The sequence below is a fragment of the Phacochoerus africanus genome, chromosome 3, assembly GCF_016906955.1.
Source record: "Phacochoerus africanus isolate WHEZ1 chromosome 3, ROS_Pafr_v1, whole genome shotgun sequence".
NCBI lineage: Eukaryota > Metazoa > Chordata > Mammalia > Artiodactyla > Suidae > Phacochoerus > Phacochoerus africanus.
Window position 1 is genome coordinate 62,871,945 of NC_062546.1, and position 15,126 is coordinate 62,887,070.

Consider the following 15,126-nt stretch of genomic DNA (forward strand, 5'->3'; position numbering starts at 1 on the left):
TTTCAAACTGTTTTGATCATCTATCCTCAGCAATAAAAAGACAATTTGAGCATCTAGCCTTAATTTAAGTATATTCATTTTTTTAGACATACTTATCCTTCTGTATTAACATATTATTTTAAAACACACACAAATATCACATTTATAAATAAATAAAGTTATATGATTTTCTTCCCGTACCCTAATGTATTGTCTTTGTTCCCTCTGGAGTACATGAAATCTATTTTTAAGATAATCTATTTCTAGGAGAATACAGATGTTGTAATCTCTTCTGCAATGTTCTTCCCCCCAAACTAACTTCTTCTTGAACACCTAGAGGAACAGCATTCCATCTGGGGGGGACCTTCTAGGAGTTCCCTTGTTCTCAAGTCCCAGATGGACAAGGGAGGGGCTTCCACCAGAATCAGAGCTGAATGCCTCTCTGCAGGCATGGAGGGAAAGGGCCCTTGTTCCGCCTTTTGCCCTCTCTGGCTCTCACCACGGTCTCAGTGCCAGGGCTGTGAAGACAGCAGGAAGGGCCTCCACTGCCACGGTAAATATTATCATTGCCTCTGGTATGCAGGAGAGCAAGAGGAGCAGCATTTGCTGCTTCCAGGTGGCAGACAGACAAGAATGAAAGCAGGAGAGGAGGAGCTGGAGGGGTGTCTGGGAAAAAAGAGATCAATAAAACCTTACTAGCGTGTGATATTTACTATAAACAGCCCAGGGTTGTTTCGGGTAATAGAAACTGTCAGCATAGATCAGCTCTTTCTCAGTGACCGTGGGAACAGGTGTTTCAGAGAAGGATGAAGATGGCAGCCATGGTAGGTCTCATGTTTGGACTCTGATTAAGCTCAAGTCCCTGGATGTCAATGTGGACCGCCCACAAGCCCCCCTGCCGTTTGTAAAACATGCTCTTCAAGATCCTGCGTTGCCACAATGTGTAAATACTTCCAGATTGTGGACTCTTTCCTCAGTTCTTCAGCAGAGTTTTTCCACAGCACACGAATGCTAGTGGTGGAGCTGATTTGGGGCCAAGAATCCTTAACTGACTGAGAGTGTAAAAAGGCCTGTGTGAGATTAAAAATGCAGGCTGACCTTGCTGTAAAACATCCCAGGATGCTTAGAGAACCAACCCAAAATGCTTCTCCATGCAGCTTTTTATAAAACACTTGAGAGAAAAGCCTCTTTCAACAATTAAACTGGTGGAGAATTGAAGATCTTTCTGACAATTTGAGATGAACTCTCTCTTTTCTCACTCCAATCCTCCTGCTTTTGAATGACAAACTAAGCTACATACTTAGGCCAGATTTAAAATTACTGTGACTTTTAAGTTCTTACTGTTTGACATTGAAAGAACAATATTTCTTTTGAAGTAAATGCCCTAGCTTGAAACTTGCTCTGAGTTTAGGGGAAAGGCAGGGTCTTCGGGTTCCAGGGGAATTGGATACAATTTAAAGGGAATATGGAGTTCCTGCTGTGGCACCACAGGTTAAGGATCCGGTGTCATCTCTGTAGTAGCTAGGGTGGCAGCTATGGCTCAGATTCCATCCCTGACCCAGGCACTTCCATATACCAAGGGTTTGGCTAAAAAAAAAACAAAAAACAAAACAAAACGAAACAAAACCAAAAAACAAACAAACAAAAAACCAGCAAAAAAAATCTTAAAGGGAAAATAATTTTTTGTTTTATTTGAGGGGGTTAGACTGTGGTAACAGGTGGTTTTTGCTTTCCTGGCAAGCTTTTCCTAATTCCCCAATTCCAATAACTCTCCTTGCTGCCCTGGCCACAGGAATAAGTGTGTATACTAGGCCCAGCCAATCATTTTATTCCATCAGCCTGACAACAGTGAGTGGTGCAATGGTTGAATCCATGACTCAGACAGAGATTTGCTGAGGTCTGATATATTAATATGAAGTAAGCTTGCATGGCTGCTAAATGAGGGGGTGTTTGGATTTGGGGCTCTTGGACATCATGTTACCACCTGCCACGTGGAGAATTAGAGTGAAGCCAAGAGACAGGCAAAGATGGAAGATGGATGGGCACATGCATGAGGATGCCGGAGGAGGGAGAGAGTTCTGGTAGCAAGGGGTCCATCAGCGCATCCTTTCATTTCCACCTTTGAACTAGAACTGAATCCTGATGGAGGGGCAAGGTCTTATCTCCGCCATAACAACTTTAGATTCAACCTTCCTTGTGTCTCCCCTGGAAAATCACAGAAGCCTTTTCCCTGCCCTCCTGCTCCTGCCTTGCCTGGATGCAGTCCATTTTCCATACAACAAAGAGGTCATTTGGTTGTCTGCTTGCATGGAGTTTTGAGACATTAATTATACCTCATCACTCCTCTGCTCAAACCCTTCAAAGAATTCTCATCTCACTCAGAGGAAAGCCAAAGTCTTACAGGGCTTTTCCCTGCAACCGCTGTCCCTTCTTCGTCAGAGCTCAACAGCCTAAATGATTCTCCATCCTCTAACATGGCTAGCTTTTCATTTTTGCACACTATTTATTTATCTCTGGTTTTTATTGTTGCTGCCATTGCTGTATCCCGCACATTCAGGGGACCCTGGAACATAGAGGGCACCATGAATTCCAGTGCATGTCTCCAAGGCACTGCTTCCCTCTGTTCTTGCCTTCATTTTGTGTACTGTTCCCAGCACCCCCCCCCCTTTTTTTTTTTTGGCTTAAGCTCGTTTGGAAATTTTTAAACCCAGAGATTTGGGGCAGACCTGTATATCACTAATGCTGAAACAAAAGCATTTTCCCCCAAGCTTTTGAAGTTGATTCAACCTAAGTGCCCTAAAGATGCCAGCTGTTGAACTACCACCTGCCCTACCAGTGCTGCCAAAAGCTTAGAGCTATTTTTCATAGTATAGTCTTATATTTAAGAATTGTGTCTTAAAATATTTGTATGTTCTTAAGTCTGAGCCTCAGTGTATTTTAGGGTCAGCATTCTCTTATGGGAATTTATGTCTGAAATCAAACCTAATTCAGTGAGTAAATGGGCTCAATTTAGACAATTCTGGTGTGTAGTCAGCTTTCCAGATGGGTAACTAACTCTTCTGTAAAATGAGAGACACTGTGGTATTAACACTACATCTCTTTATCACCTGGATGGTGTAGGGCTGGAGGCAGATGTTGACAAGGAAACATCCAGGGATCATCTGCTTTTTAGCAATAGCTACATTGCTCACCCAGCTCACTTCCTCTAAGCAGTGGAACACTGGTGTTCCTTGCTGTATGTTAGAGTCATCTGGAGGTAACTTTTCAAACTCTCTATATCTCGGCTGCACCCCCAGACCAATTAAATCCCATCTCTGAGGGCGAGAAAGCAACAATAAGGCGAACAATAGTAAGTAATGTTTGTTGAGCACATCCTCCAAGCTGGGTTCCCTGCTACATGGCTTCACATGCATGGCCTCACTTCATCCTAACAACATTTCTATGAGGTGGCACCATTACCATCTCCCCTAAACATAAGAGGAGATAAATGGAAGCACTGGAACTTGAGTTGAGTGCCCACTGTCGTAGAGGAAACTGGTAGAGGAGCCAGATGAGAAGTTCCTAATCCAGGCAGCCTGATGTCAGAGCCTAAGCTCTTTCATAATTTGTTTTTTGGTTTTGTTATACTAAATTCAATACACATAGTTTCAAGAGTCAAATAGTTCTCAAAGCTGCTTACTATAAATACCAGCCTATTAGTCCCCTAGAACCACCTCCCAGCTGTCCTATTTCCTCATTCTCAACTATCACTTTCAGTTATTTTACTTTTTCTTTTCATATTTATGTGTGTATCTCTTGCTATTATTCTTCATCATGTGATATTTTGCTTTTTCAGTTTGAAGCATTAGCTCTTCCTTTCCAACATGAAAGATGGAGGCAGAGATTTCATTGCCCATCACTGCTGACTTTTCCTAATATAGTTGCATCATATTTAGATAATACCATAGCATATCATATTAGGATTATGAAAATACTGTTTATGGCTGAGGTATGTAGCACGCCCCCTTCATGGTTATGTTTTCCTTCCTTAAACAATTCTCTTCTTGCTTCAAGTTGTAATATCTGTTGTTACCTCTCGGAGAATAACAGTGATAGTTTTCTGTTTGTTTTTGACAAGGGTAGGAAGGAATTCTCACATCCTTGCATAGTTTGTTTACTTCTAGGTGCTTTTTTCTGTTTGTTCTTCAGTCTGCCTTTTATATCTGAGATTGCCTCAGTTGTCCTGTGATCCTTGGCTGTTTGCTCCAGTTGATAATGGGGGGCTAAAAATCAGTCTGGGAACCACGTACATGGGGGTGTTTATGTTGTTTCACTGGCATTTGAATCTCAGGCTGGCTGATCATATTTCCCAGAGGAGAATCTTCAGGCTCCTATCTGGAGAGAGTTGCCCTGGATGCCAGTATTTTAGGAGTAGAGTCAGTGAGGGAAGCTGGGATATTTCCAGTTAATCCCTCTGTTTTCACCCAAATACTCTGGCCAAGTCCTCAACTGGTCTGGTCTGTAGATCCTCTGTGTTGTCCTCCCTAGAGAGTAAGCCTCCAGTCTTCAGGGGTGGGGTGAGTGGTGGAAGGGAGGGACACTTAACCCATTTCAGTAGAGTTGAGGAAGGATTCCATGTATCTTACTGCTTTGCAAATAGACTTTTAACTAACTACCACCTTTTCAGTCCCTTTTTCACCCTCACCTCTAAAGACACCTGTGCTACCATTTTGAGTTTATTTTTGTGTATGGTGTTAGGGAGTGTTCTAATTTCATTCTTTTCCATGTGGCTGTCCAGTTTTCCCAGCACCACTTATTGAACAGGCTGTCTTTTCTCCTTTGTCTATTCTTGCCTCCTTTGTCATAGATGAGTTGGCTATAGGTGCGTGGGTTTAATTCTGGGCTTTCTATCTCGTTCCATTGATCTATATTTCTGTCTTTGTGCCAGTACCACACGGTTTTGATGATTGTTGCTTTGTAGTATAGTCTGAAGTGAGGGAGCCTGATTCCTCCAGCTCCATTTTTCTTTCTCAGGATGTCTTTGGCTATTCTGGGTCTTTTGTGCTTCCAAACAAACTTTAAACTATTTTGTTTGAGTTCTGTGAAAAATGTCCTTGGTGAGTTGATAGGGATTGCATTGAATCTGTAGATTGCCTTAGGTAGTATAGTCATTTTGATCATATTAACTCTTCCACTCCACGAGCATGGTATATCTTTCCATCAATTTGTGTCATCTTTGATTTCTTTCATCAGTGGCTTATAGTTTTCAGAGTACAGGTCTTTTGTCTCTTTAGGTAGGTTTACTCCTAAGTATTTTATTCTTTTGGATGTGATGGTAAATGGGATTGCTTCCCTAATTAGTTTCGCTTTCTGATCTTTCATTGTTGGTGTGTAGAAATGCCATCGATTTCTGTGTATTAATTTTGTATCCTGTGACTTTGCCAAATTAGTGGATGAGCTCTAACAGTTTTCTGGTAGAGTCTTGAGGATTCTCTAGGTATAGTATCATGTCATCTGCAAATACTGATAGTATTACTTCTTCCTTTCCGATTTGGATTCTTTTTATCTCTTTTACTTCTCTGATTGCCATGGCTAGGACTTCCAAAACTGTGTTGAATAGTGGTGGTGAGAGCAGACATCCTTGTCTTGTTCCTGATCTCAGTGGGAATTCTTTCAGCTTTTCACCATTGAGAATGATGTTAGCTGTGGATTTGTCATATATGGCCTTTATTATGTTGAGGTAGGTTCCCACTATGCCCACTTTCTGAAGGGTTTTTATCAGAAATGGCTGTTGGATTTTGTCAAATACTTTTTCCACATCTATGGAGAGAATATATGGTTTTTATACTTCAGTTTGTTAATGTGGTGTATCACTCTGATGGATTTGTGGATATTGAAGAACCCTTGCATCCCTGGGATAAATCCCACTTGATCATGATGTACAATCCTTTTAATGTATTGTTGGATGTGGTTTGCTAGTATTTTGTTGAGGATTTTTGCATCTATGTTCATCAGTGAAATTGGCCTGTTGTTTTCTTTTGTGTGTGTGTGTGTGTGGAATCTTTGGTTTTGGTATCAGGGTGATGGTGTCCTCATAGAATGAGTTTGGGAGTATCCCTTCCTCTGCAATTTTTTGGAATAGTTTCAGAAGCATAAGTGTTAGCTCTTCTCTAAATGTTTGATGGAATTCACCTGTGAAGCCATCTGGTCCTGGACTTTAGTTTGTTGGAAGTTTTTTAATCACAGTTTCAATGTCAGTTCTTGTGATTGGTCCATTCATCTTTTTTATTTCATCTTGGTTTAGTCTTGGGAGATTGTACTTTTCTAAGAACTTGTCCATTTCTTCTAGGTTTTCCATTTCATTGGCATATAGTTGCATATAGTAGTCTCTTATGATTCTTTGTATTTCTTTGATGTCTGTTGTTACTTCTTTTTCATTTCTAATTTTATTGATTTGAATTCTCTCTCTTTTTTTCTTGATAAGTCTGACTAAGGGTTTATCAATGTTGTTGATCTTTTCAAAGAACCAGCTTTTTGTTTCATTGATCTTTTCTATGGTTTTCTTTGTTTCTATTTCCTTGATTTCTGCTCTGATCTTTATGATTTCTTTCCTTCTACTCATGTTAGGTCTTGTCTGTTCTTCTCTCTCAAGCTGCTTTAGATGTAAAGTTAGCTTGTTTATTTGAGCTTTTTCTCATTTCCTGAGGTGGGCTTTTCTTGCTATAAACTTTCCTCTTAGAATGGGTTTTGCTGCATCCCATAGGTTTTGGAGTGTCATGTCTTTGTTGTCATTTGCTTCTAGGTATTTTTTAATTTCCTCTTTGATTTCTTCAGTGACCCATTGGTTGTTTAGTAGCATGTTGTTGAATCTCCACGTGTTTGTGTTTTTTGCATGTTTTTTCTTGTTGTTGTTTTCCAGTCGTATAGCAATGTGGTCGGAAAGGATGCTTGATATGATTTCAATTTTCTTAAAGTTGCCAAGGTTGGATTTGTCACCCAGGATGTGATCAATCTTAGAGAAAGTTCCATGTGCACTTGAGAAGAATGTGTATTGTGTTGCTTTTGGATGGAATGTCCTATAAATATCTATTAATTCCATCTGGTCTAATGCTTCATTCAGGGCCTGTGTTTCCTTATTGATTTTCTGTCTGGATGATCTGTCTATTGCTGTAAGTGGGGCATTAAAGTCCCCCACTATTATTGTGTTATTGTTGATTTGTCCTTTTAAGGTTGTTAGCAGTTGCCTTATATATTGTGGTGAACCTATGTTGGGTGCGTAGATATTTAAAATTGTTATACCTTCTTCTTGGATTTATCCTTTGATTGTTATGTAGTGACCTTCCTTGTCCCTTAAAATAGTCTTCATTTGAAAGTCTATTTTGTCTGTTATGAATATCACTACTCCAGCTTTCTTTTGATTCCCATTTGCATGGAGTATTTTCTCCCACTCTCTCACTTTCAATTTATATGTGTCCCTAGAAGCGAAGTGGGTTTCTTGAAGGCAGCATATATGTGGGTGTTGTTTTTGTAACCATTCAACCAGTCTATGTCTTTCAGTTGGGGCATTTAGTCTATTAACGTTTAAGGTGATTATTGATATGTAGGTTCTTATTGCCATTATATTAATTGCTTTGGGTTTGTTTTTGTTGCTCTTGTTCTTCCCTTCTTCTCTTGTTCTCTCATGGTTTGATGACTATCTTCTGTGTTGTATTTGAGTTGATTTTTCTTATTTGTTTGTGTGTCAATTGTAGATTTTTGTTTTGCAGTTATTCTGAAGTTTTGATTTAAGAGTCTATGTATATATGAAACTGTTTTAAGTTGTTGTTCTCTTAAATGCAAGTGCATCTCCAGTGTCCTGCATTTGTACCCCCCTCTTCTCATGATTTCTGATTTTGGTCACATAATTGTGCATGGATGATTTCGTGTCTTTACTGTACATATACCTTTACTGGTGAGCCTTGTCATTTGTGGTATTTTTGTTTCCTGTTGTGGCCTTTTCTTTTCGGCCTAGAGAAGTTCCTTTATTATTTGTTGTAAAGCTGGTTTAGTGTTGCTGAATTCTCTTAGCTTTTGCTTAGCTGTGAAGGTTTTGATTTCTCCTTCAAATTGGAATGAGAGCCTTGCTGGGTAAAGTAATCTTTATGGAGGTTTTTCTCTTTCATCACGTTAGGTATATTATGCCACTCCCTTCTGGCCTGCAGAGCTTCTGCTGAAAAATCTGCTGATAACCTTATCAGGGTTCCCTTGTTTGTTATTTGTTTCTTTTCCCTAGTTGCTTTCAAGATTTTCTCTTTGTCTTTAATTTTGGTCAGTTTGATTAATATGTGTATCGGGGTAATCCTCCTGGGATTATTTTATATGGTACTCATTGCACTTCCTCAATTTGAGTGAGTGGTTCCTTTCCCATGTTAGGGATGTTTTTTGCCATTAAGTCTTGGAATATTTTTTCTGTCCCCTTCTCTCTCTCTTCTCCTTCTGGCACCCCTATAATAGTTTAACATTGCTCCAGAGTTCTCTGAGACTCTCTTCATTTGTTTTCAATCTTTTTTCTCTTTTCTGTACCACATCCCTAATTTCCACTAATCTGTCCTCCACTATGCTTATTCGTTCTTCTGCCTCCTGTATTCTACTGTTAGCTGCTTCTAGTGAATTTCTTTATTTCAGTTATTGCATTTTGCATCTCTTATTGTTTAAGTTTTATATCTTGTATCTCTTTGCTCAGTGTTTCCTGTAAGTTGTCCATCTTTGCCTCCAGTTTATTTCCAATGTCTTGCATGATCTTCAGCATCAACAGTCTAAAGTCTTTTTCCTAGAGGCTGAGAATCTCCTGATTGCTTAGCTGATTTCCTGTAGTTTTGTTATTCTCCCTCATCTGAGTTATAGTTCTCTGTCTTTTCATTTTTATAGGTTTTTGGTGTGGTGACATTTTACAGGTAATAGAGTTGTAGCCTTTCTTACTTATGGTGTCTGCCCCCCTTGTGGCTGAAGTTGGTAAGGGGGCTTGTTGTAGGTTTCCTGATGGGAGGGACTGATGCCTGCCCACTGGTAGGAGGAGCTGATTCCTATCCCTCTCGTGGGTGGGGCTTTTTATTAGAGGCAGCTGTGTGCCTGGGGTGTCTTTAGGCAGCCTGTTTACTGAGGTGCAGGGCTGTGATCCCACCTGGATTGTTGTTTGCTCTGGGGCTTCTCAGCACTGATGGGTGGGGCCAGATTTTCCCAAAATGGCCACCTCCAGAGAAAGCCATGCTGCCGAATATTCCCAAGAGCTTTTCTTCCAATGTCCTTCCCCCACAACAAGCCACATTCACCCCTGTTTTCCCAGGAGGTCCCCCAAGAACTGCAGTCAGGTTTGACCCAGATCCCTATGGAGACTTTGCTTTGCTCTGGGACCCAGTGCAAGTGAAATTCTGTGTGGGCCTTTTAAGAATGGGGTCTCCATTTTCCCCAGTCCTGTGGAGCTCCTGCACACAAGCCCCACTGGCCTTCAATGCCAGATGCTCCGTGGGCTCTTTCTCCCAGTGCCAGATCCCCACACATGGGAGTTTGATGTGGGGCTCAGAACTCCCACTCCTATAGGTGAGAGGGATCGCTTATATCGCATAATTGCCTGTCCTACCTCTTGATGTGTCCTCTTCTTTGTCTTCTGGAGTAGGATATCTTTTTGAAGGTTTCTGGTCCATTTGGTTGAAGGTAGCTCAGCATTTAGTTGTAAATTTTGTTGTTTTTAGGAGAGAAGTTGAGTTCCTTTCCTTCTATTCCACCATCTTAATCCCATCTCTCCTGTTCTTCTGTTTTAACAAACATCATACATGCATGCGCTCACACACATATGCACACACACACATAGAGGTATGTATTTGTTATATTATCTTCTGCTCCGGTTTTTTTGTCTTAGTAACTTCACACATGCCTAGTTTTGTTGGGGATACAGAAAGGAATGGAGTCAGGTGAATGTGTTCAATTATCATCTTTGAGGGGTCAGAATCACCACTTAATCACCCCCGCTGTCAGAATGCTAGCCAATCAGCTGCCTTTACACTCCCGAAATTGTGTATCACTACTTTTACAATTCTTGTTTCATTGGCTTTTCTCAACTTAATTAGGTTGATCATGAGGCCATCATAGGCCCTTAGCACAGATGGATGATGGCATGGAAACAGTAAGGGACTGTGCCAGGACCACACCACAGGTCTCTGACTTCTATCCAGCACCATTTCCACATTCTCCTATTGTGTCCTGGCCTATATTGAGGAGACCATCTGCCACTAGGAAGAATGATGCCCTGGGACCCACCAGTGATCATGGGAAAGCACAATCCTGTTTATTGCCCTGATTCAAATTTCAGGTTCACTGTCCAAGTCTACATGGAAGAGAAACAGAAGACTGAAGTGTGGTATACAACCCTTTTATTTCATTCTGGCCTTTCTTTATCTGCTCCAACTGTTCAGGCTGCTTAACATTTAAGAGCAGATAAATGCAGAGATGACCACATTTGGAGCAGCTACAAAGGAGGCTAAAATGGCATAGGGTTTTCCAGCACTGGAAGAATGAGTAAAACAGTAAACTGTTCCCAGGCTGCAGAAAGATACTGGTCCGAAACTGAAATTGGCCCTTGGAATGGTATTTTGAAGCCAAATGAACTGCAGCTCTTTAAGTAGTGAAGTCAGTGGCTCCGCTAATTGTGGAAACCCAGGGACTACTCACTGACCCAGAAATCTTTGTAATCTTTAGCTCAAGGCCATACATTGTGAAGCAGTTGTGTGCAGTTGATCTTAGAAAACAGAAAGACCTGGGCAGCTCTAGCAAGAGCACATGCCTTGCTGGCCTTCTCCTGAAACTTAGAAATGCTGGCAAAAATCCAGTTCTCTGGTTAAAAATTTTTTTTAAAAAATGATCAAGCAGTAAAAGGAAAACTGCATCATTTTGTCTCTCTCTGGTGTGTTCAAATTGCTTCTGTAATTCTGTAGGCAAGGTCATTCCCATTGCTGGTGGGAAACTCGGGCATCCCCACTGACCTTGTCACCATTAGTAATAAAGTCTCTGGGTTCTTTAGATCCCAAGTTCTTATCTCAGAAATGAAACATTTCAGTCATTCGAATGGTCAGTCCAGGGTACGTACCAAAACTCAAAACTTCATCCAAAGTTAAAGCTTTGCTCCTGCTTTGTGTCTGCCTCAGGCTCAAGATCTGACCTTGTGATTTTTCTTCCTATTTCTGCCTCCTGGCTCCTCTTGGGCTGTAGCTAGGGCAGGGAGGGGGTGGGGAGAGACCAGAGGTCTTTCCTGATGGCCAGATGTAATCAGACAGTGGATGCAGCAGGATCTTAGGTGACTGTTTAGCTCTCACTAGAACAGTTTTTTTTTTTTTTTTTTAGGGCCACACCCACAGCATATGGAGGTTCCCAAGCTAGGGGTTGAACTGGGGCTATAGCCTGCAGCCTATGTCACAGCCACAGCAATGCCAGATCTGAGCTGCCCCTGTGACCTATACCACAGCTCATGGCAATGCTGGATCTTTAAACCACCGAGCAAGGCCAGGGATTGAACCTGCGTCCTCATGGATGCTAGTCAGATTCATTTCCACTGAGTCACAATGGGAACTCCTCACTGGGGTACTTTCTGATTATGGACCTCGTGGTGAGGACACAGCTATTCTGCTGGCTGGTTCTTGTGATGACTCCTCCTTCTTTTCCCTTATGGCTTAGCCAGTTAAGGATTTTGCTTTGTCACTACAGCAGCTCAGGTCACAGCTTTGGCACAGATTTGATCCCTGGCTGGGAACTTATGCACCTGATGTGGCCAAAAAGAAAAAAATTCTTTGCATGGCTGTCCTTCTGTTGGATGGCAGTGCCCCTCCAGGAAGCTGTGTGTGTGTGTGTGTGTGTGTCTGATGGCCCATGAGCAGTACTTCCCACTCAGCCCAGACCTGCTTCCCTCTCTCTCTGCTCTTCCTGTTTTGTCTAGTGGTCACAGCTTCTTCCCTATGGTTTCCCAGGCAGGAAGGAGATGCCAGTGTCTGTGCTCTGCACTCTCCAGGGGGATGAAGTCACCTTAAAAAATATCACCAGGCTCCATTACTAGCAGCACCTTGCATGGCCTGGAAGCAGGGGAAGGTCCTCTCTCTTCTGTGGGGGTGGGAGGAAACAAGAAACATCCTGTGACACTCTCTGGCCTCTTCAGCATCCAGCTCTGCATATCTAGGTGAGTGAGTGATGGTATTTCACTTTTATTGGGGGGGGGGGGGAGGTCATACCTGCAGCATGCAGAAATTTCAAGGCCAGGCCTCAAACCCACACTATAGCAGTGACCTGAGCCAGAGCAGTGAGAAGACTGGATCCTTAACCCACTGAGCCAGCAGGGAACTCTTAACTCTTTTTTTTAACCTTTTTGGAGGGTTTTTGATTCCTGCATTGGCCTGGCACCCAGTGATTTGTTCTTAGCCATTGCGAGCTGTCATAGCTGAAAAATGTCCCTCAAAGATATCAAGTCCTAAGCCCCAGAGCCGAAGAATATTACCTTATATGGCAAAAGACTAAACAGGATCCTGAGATGAACTTATCCTGGATGATCTGGGTGAGCTCTTAATGCAATCATAAGCATTCTTCTAAGAGAGAAGTGGGAGGAGACTTGACCCATGAAAGATGAGGAGGCAATGTGATTGCGGAGGTAGAAATGATGGAGCTGCAGCCACAAGCCAAAGAATGCTGACAGCCCAGGAAGCTGGAAGGGGCAAGGAGCCATCTTCCCCAAGAGTCTGGTGAGGAAGCGTGGCCCTGCTGTGCCTTGATTCTGGCCCAGTGATATTAATTTGGAACTTCTGGCCTCCAGAACTTGGAGAAAGTAAATTTCTATTGTTTTAAGCCACCCAGTTTGGGGTATCATGTTAGAGCAGCCCCAGAAAACTAAATCAGGAGTGTTAGCCATAAGGAAAGAGTTAAAAATTCCCTTTTAGAGAGTTCCCGTCATGGCTCAGTGGTTAATGAACCTGACTAGTATCCATGAGGACGTGGGTTTGATCCCTGGCCTCCTCAGTGGGTTAAGGATCTGGTGTTGCTGTGAGCTGTGGTGTAGGGTTGCAGACACAATTTGGATCTGGCATTGCTGTGGCTCTGGTGTAGGTCAGGCTACAGCTCCTATTAGACCCCTAGCCCGGGAACCTCCCTGTGCTGTGGGTGTGGCCCTAAAAAGACAAAAGACAAAAAAAAATTGCATTTTAATTATATCATGAAAGAAATAATTTTTAAAATTATCTCAATGCCTCTGAATGGGCCTGATTACCACCCTTGTTGGTCAGCATTGATATATTTGATATTTAATGCATGTGTTTCAGCCCAAGGGACATGTTTGGATGGGCGATGTCTGCATTTGCTGTCTCTGCCTTCTGACCTAGAGGCAGGGCTGCCTCCCGAGAGGTGCTTCAACATTTTCTGGCCTCTGTCATTCTTTTTTTTTTTGATATAATCTCTGTAGATAGAACCTTCTTAACAGTCCCATTCTCAGGCAGCATCCTTGACCCACCTACCTTGAAGACCACTGTCTATGCATATCTCTTTCTTTCCTTGAGTATTCATTTTCCCCCAGGGGGGCTCCCAGGGATAACACAGAACATCCTGCCCAGTGCACTCCCAGTGGAGGGAGGAGGATTCCATTGCTGGAGATAAGAGATATGATTGACATCTTTGATACAAAACTTGCTCCCAATTCTGGTGTCCTTTCTGTTAACTCATAGAAACTTAAGATTTTCCCTAGAGCCTGAGGCTGTAGGGTCTAGTTACTAGAGTTTTCAGTAGAAGCTCCAAATACCTGCTGAATTCCCCGGGTGAGTGGCAAAGTCAGTGTCACTTCAAGCCAGGCTTGTGGCACCCTGCCACTCAGTCACACCATCCCTCTCCCTGTACTCATCTCCAAGGAGGAAGGGAAAGCAGGGGTGGGGAGCATCACTTGCTCATTCAATAAACAGTTGTGGCACGGCTACCACATGGTGGGTTTCCTACTGGGGCCTGGACATCAACCAAACTCTCCTGGACTAATGGGACTCAGCCTGGTGAGCTATTCCTTTCAGACTCCCTTTCAAGCTAAGACATCCATCAGTGTCCACTGTAGACAACAAAGAATAGCAGAAAGAAGAGCAGGTGGGTGGGAAGAGGAGTGGAGACTGAGAAACTGGGTGCCCCAAACCAGCTACCCCCACCCCCTGACACTCCCTTGGGGTCCAGGAACCTGGAGACTCAATAGTTTCTCAGCTTGAAATATGCTACTAAATAACCCAGCTTAGTGCACGGGCCACAAGTCCTGACTCTGAGGATGTTCTGCTTGGTTTCTAATCCTGACTTTGCTACTTCCAAGGTTATGCCCTTGTTCAAATTACTTAATCCCTGTATGTTTCAATGTCCTCATCGATAAAATAAGGACAGTGCCTAATTCTAAAAATCCCCAACTCCTGTAGAAAAGATTAAATGAGTACATTCATTCACAACAGCACCTGACACAGCACTCAAGAAATGTTAAGAATATATATGTTTATGAGTTGCTTTTTAACTCTCCACTGTCCTACATACTGTCCTCATTCTTCAGTCAGAGTAGACGATGTCAATGGAATATACTTGAAAGTTTGGAAAAATCCCACTCCACTTCAGAGCACTTTGATGAATGATCATGTAATTCCCACCTTCTGAAGGGCAGAATTGAGCTTTAGCAAACCCAGGACACTGATTAAAATGAAATCCAGTTCAGGGGAAGAGAAGAGAAACCACATGGGGATCCATCTCACTTGACAGACTTCTTTTTGCAAGTTAACAACCAAAGAATCAAAGGGAAATTGCTTTTACTGGAGGGTTATGCCTCTGCCACTAGAAAGTTTTTCCTTCTTGCAGAGCCCTTTGTCAAGATCCAGAAAAAACATGAATGACAAAGGCTGGGAGTATTCCAAAGCAGACCAGAGAGAAAATTTAATTTTGGAGATGGGGTGGGAATTAGGGGTGAGGATGGAAAGGAATAGGAAGGGAGGAGACAGACTTGGGCAAAGTTTTAGGGATGGGAGGGGAGGAGGTGAAGGAGGCTGGGTGGGTCTGCTCATTAAAGAAGCTCATCTTCCAAATAGAGCCAATGCTCAGGGCTCCAGGAGCCTGCATCCTGGACAGTAGCAAACAGATGGGGCCTGGAGGGCCTGC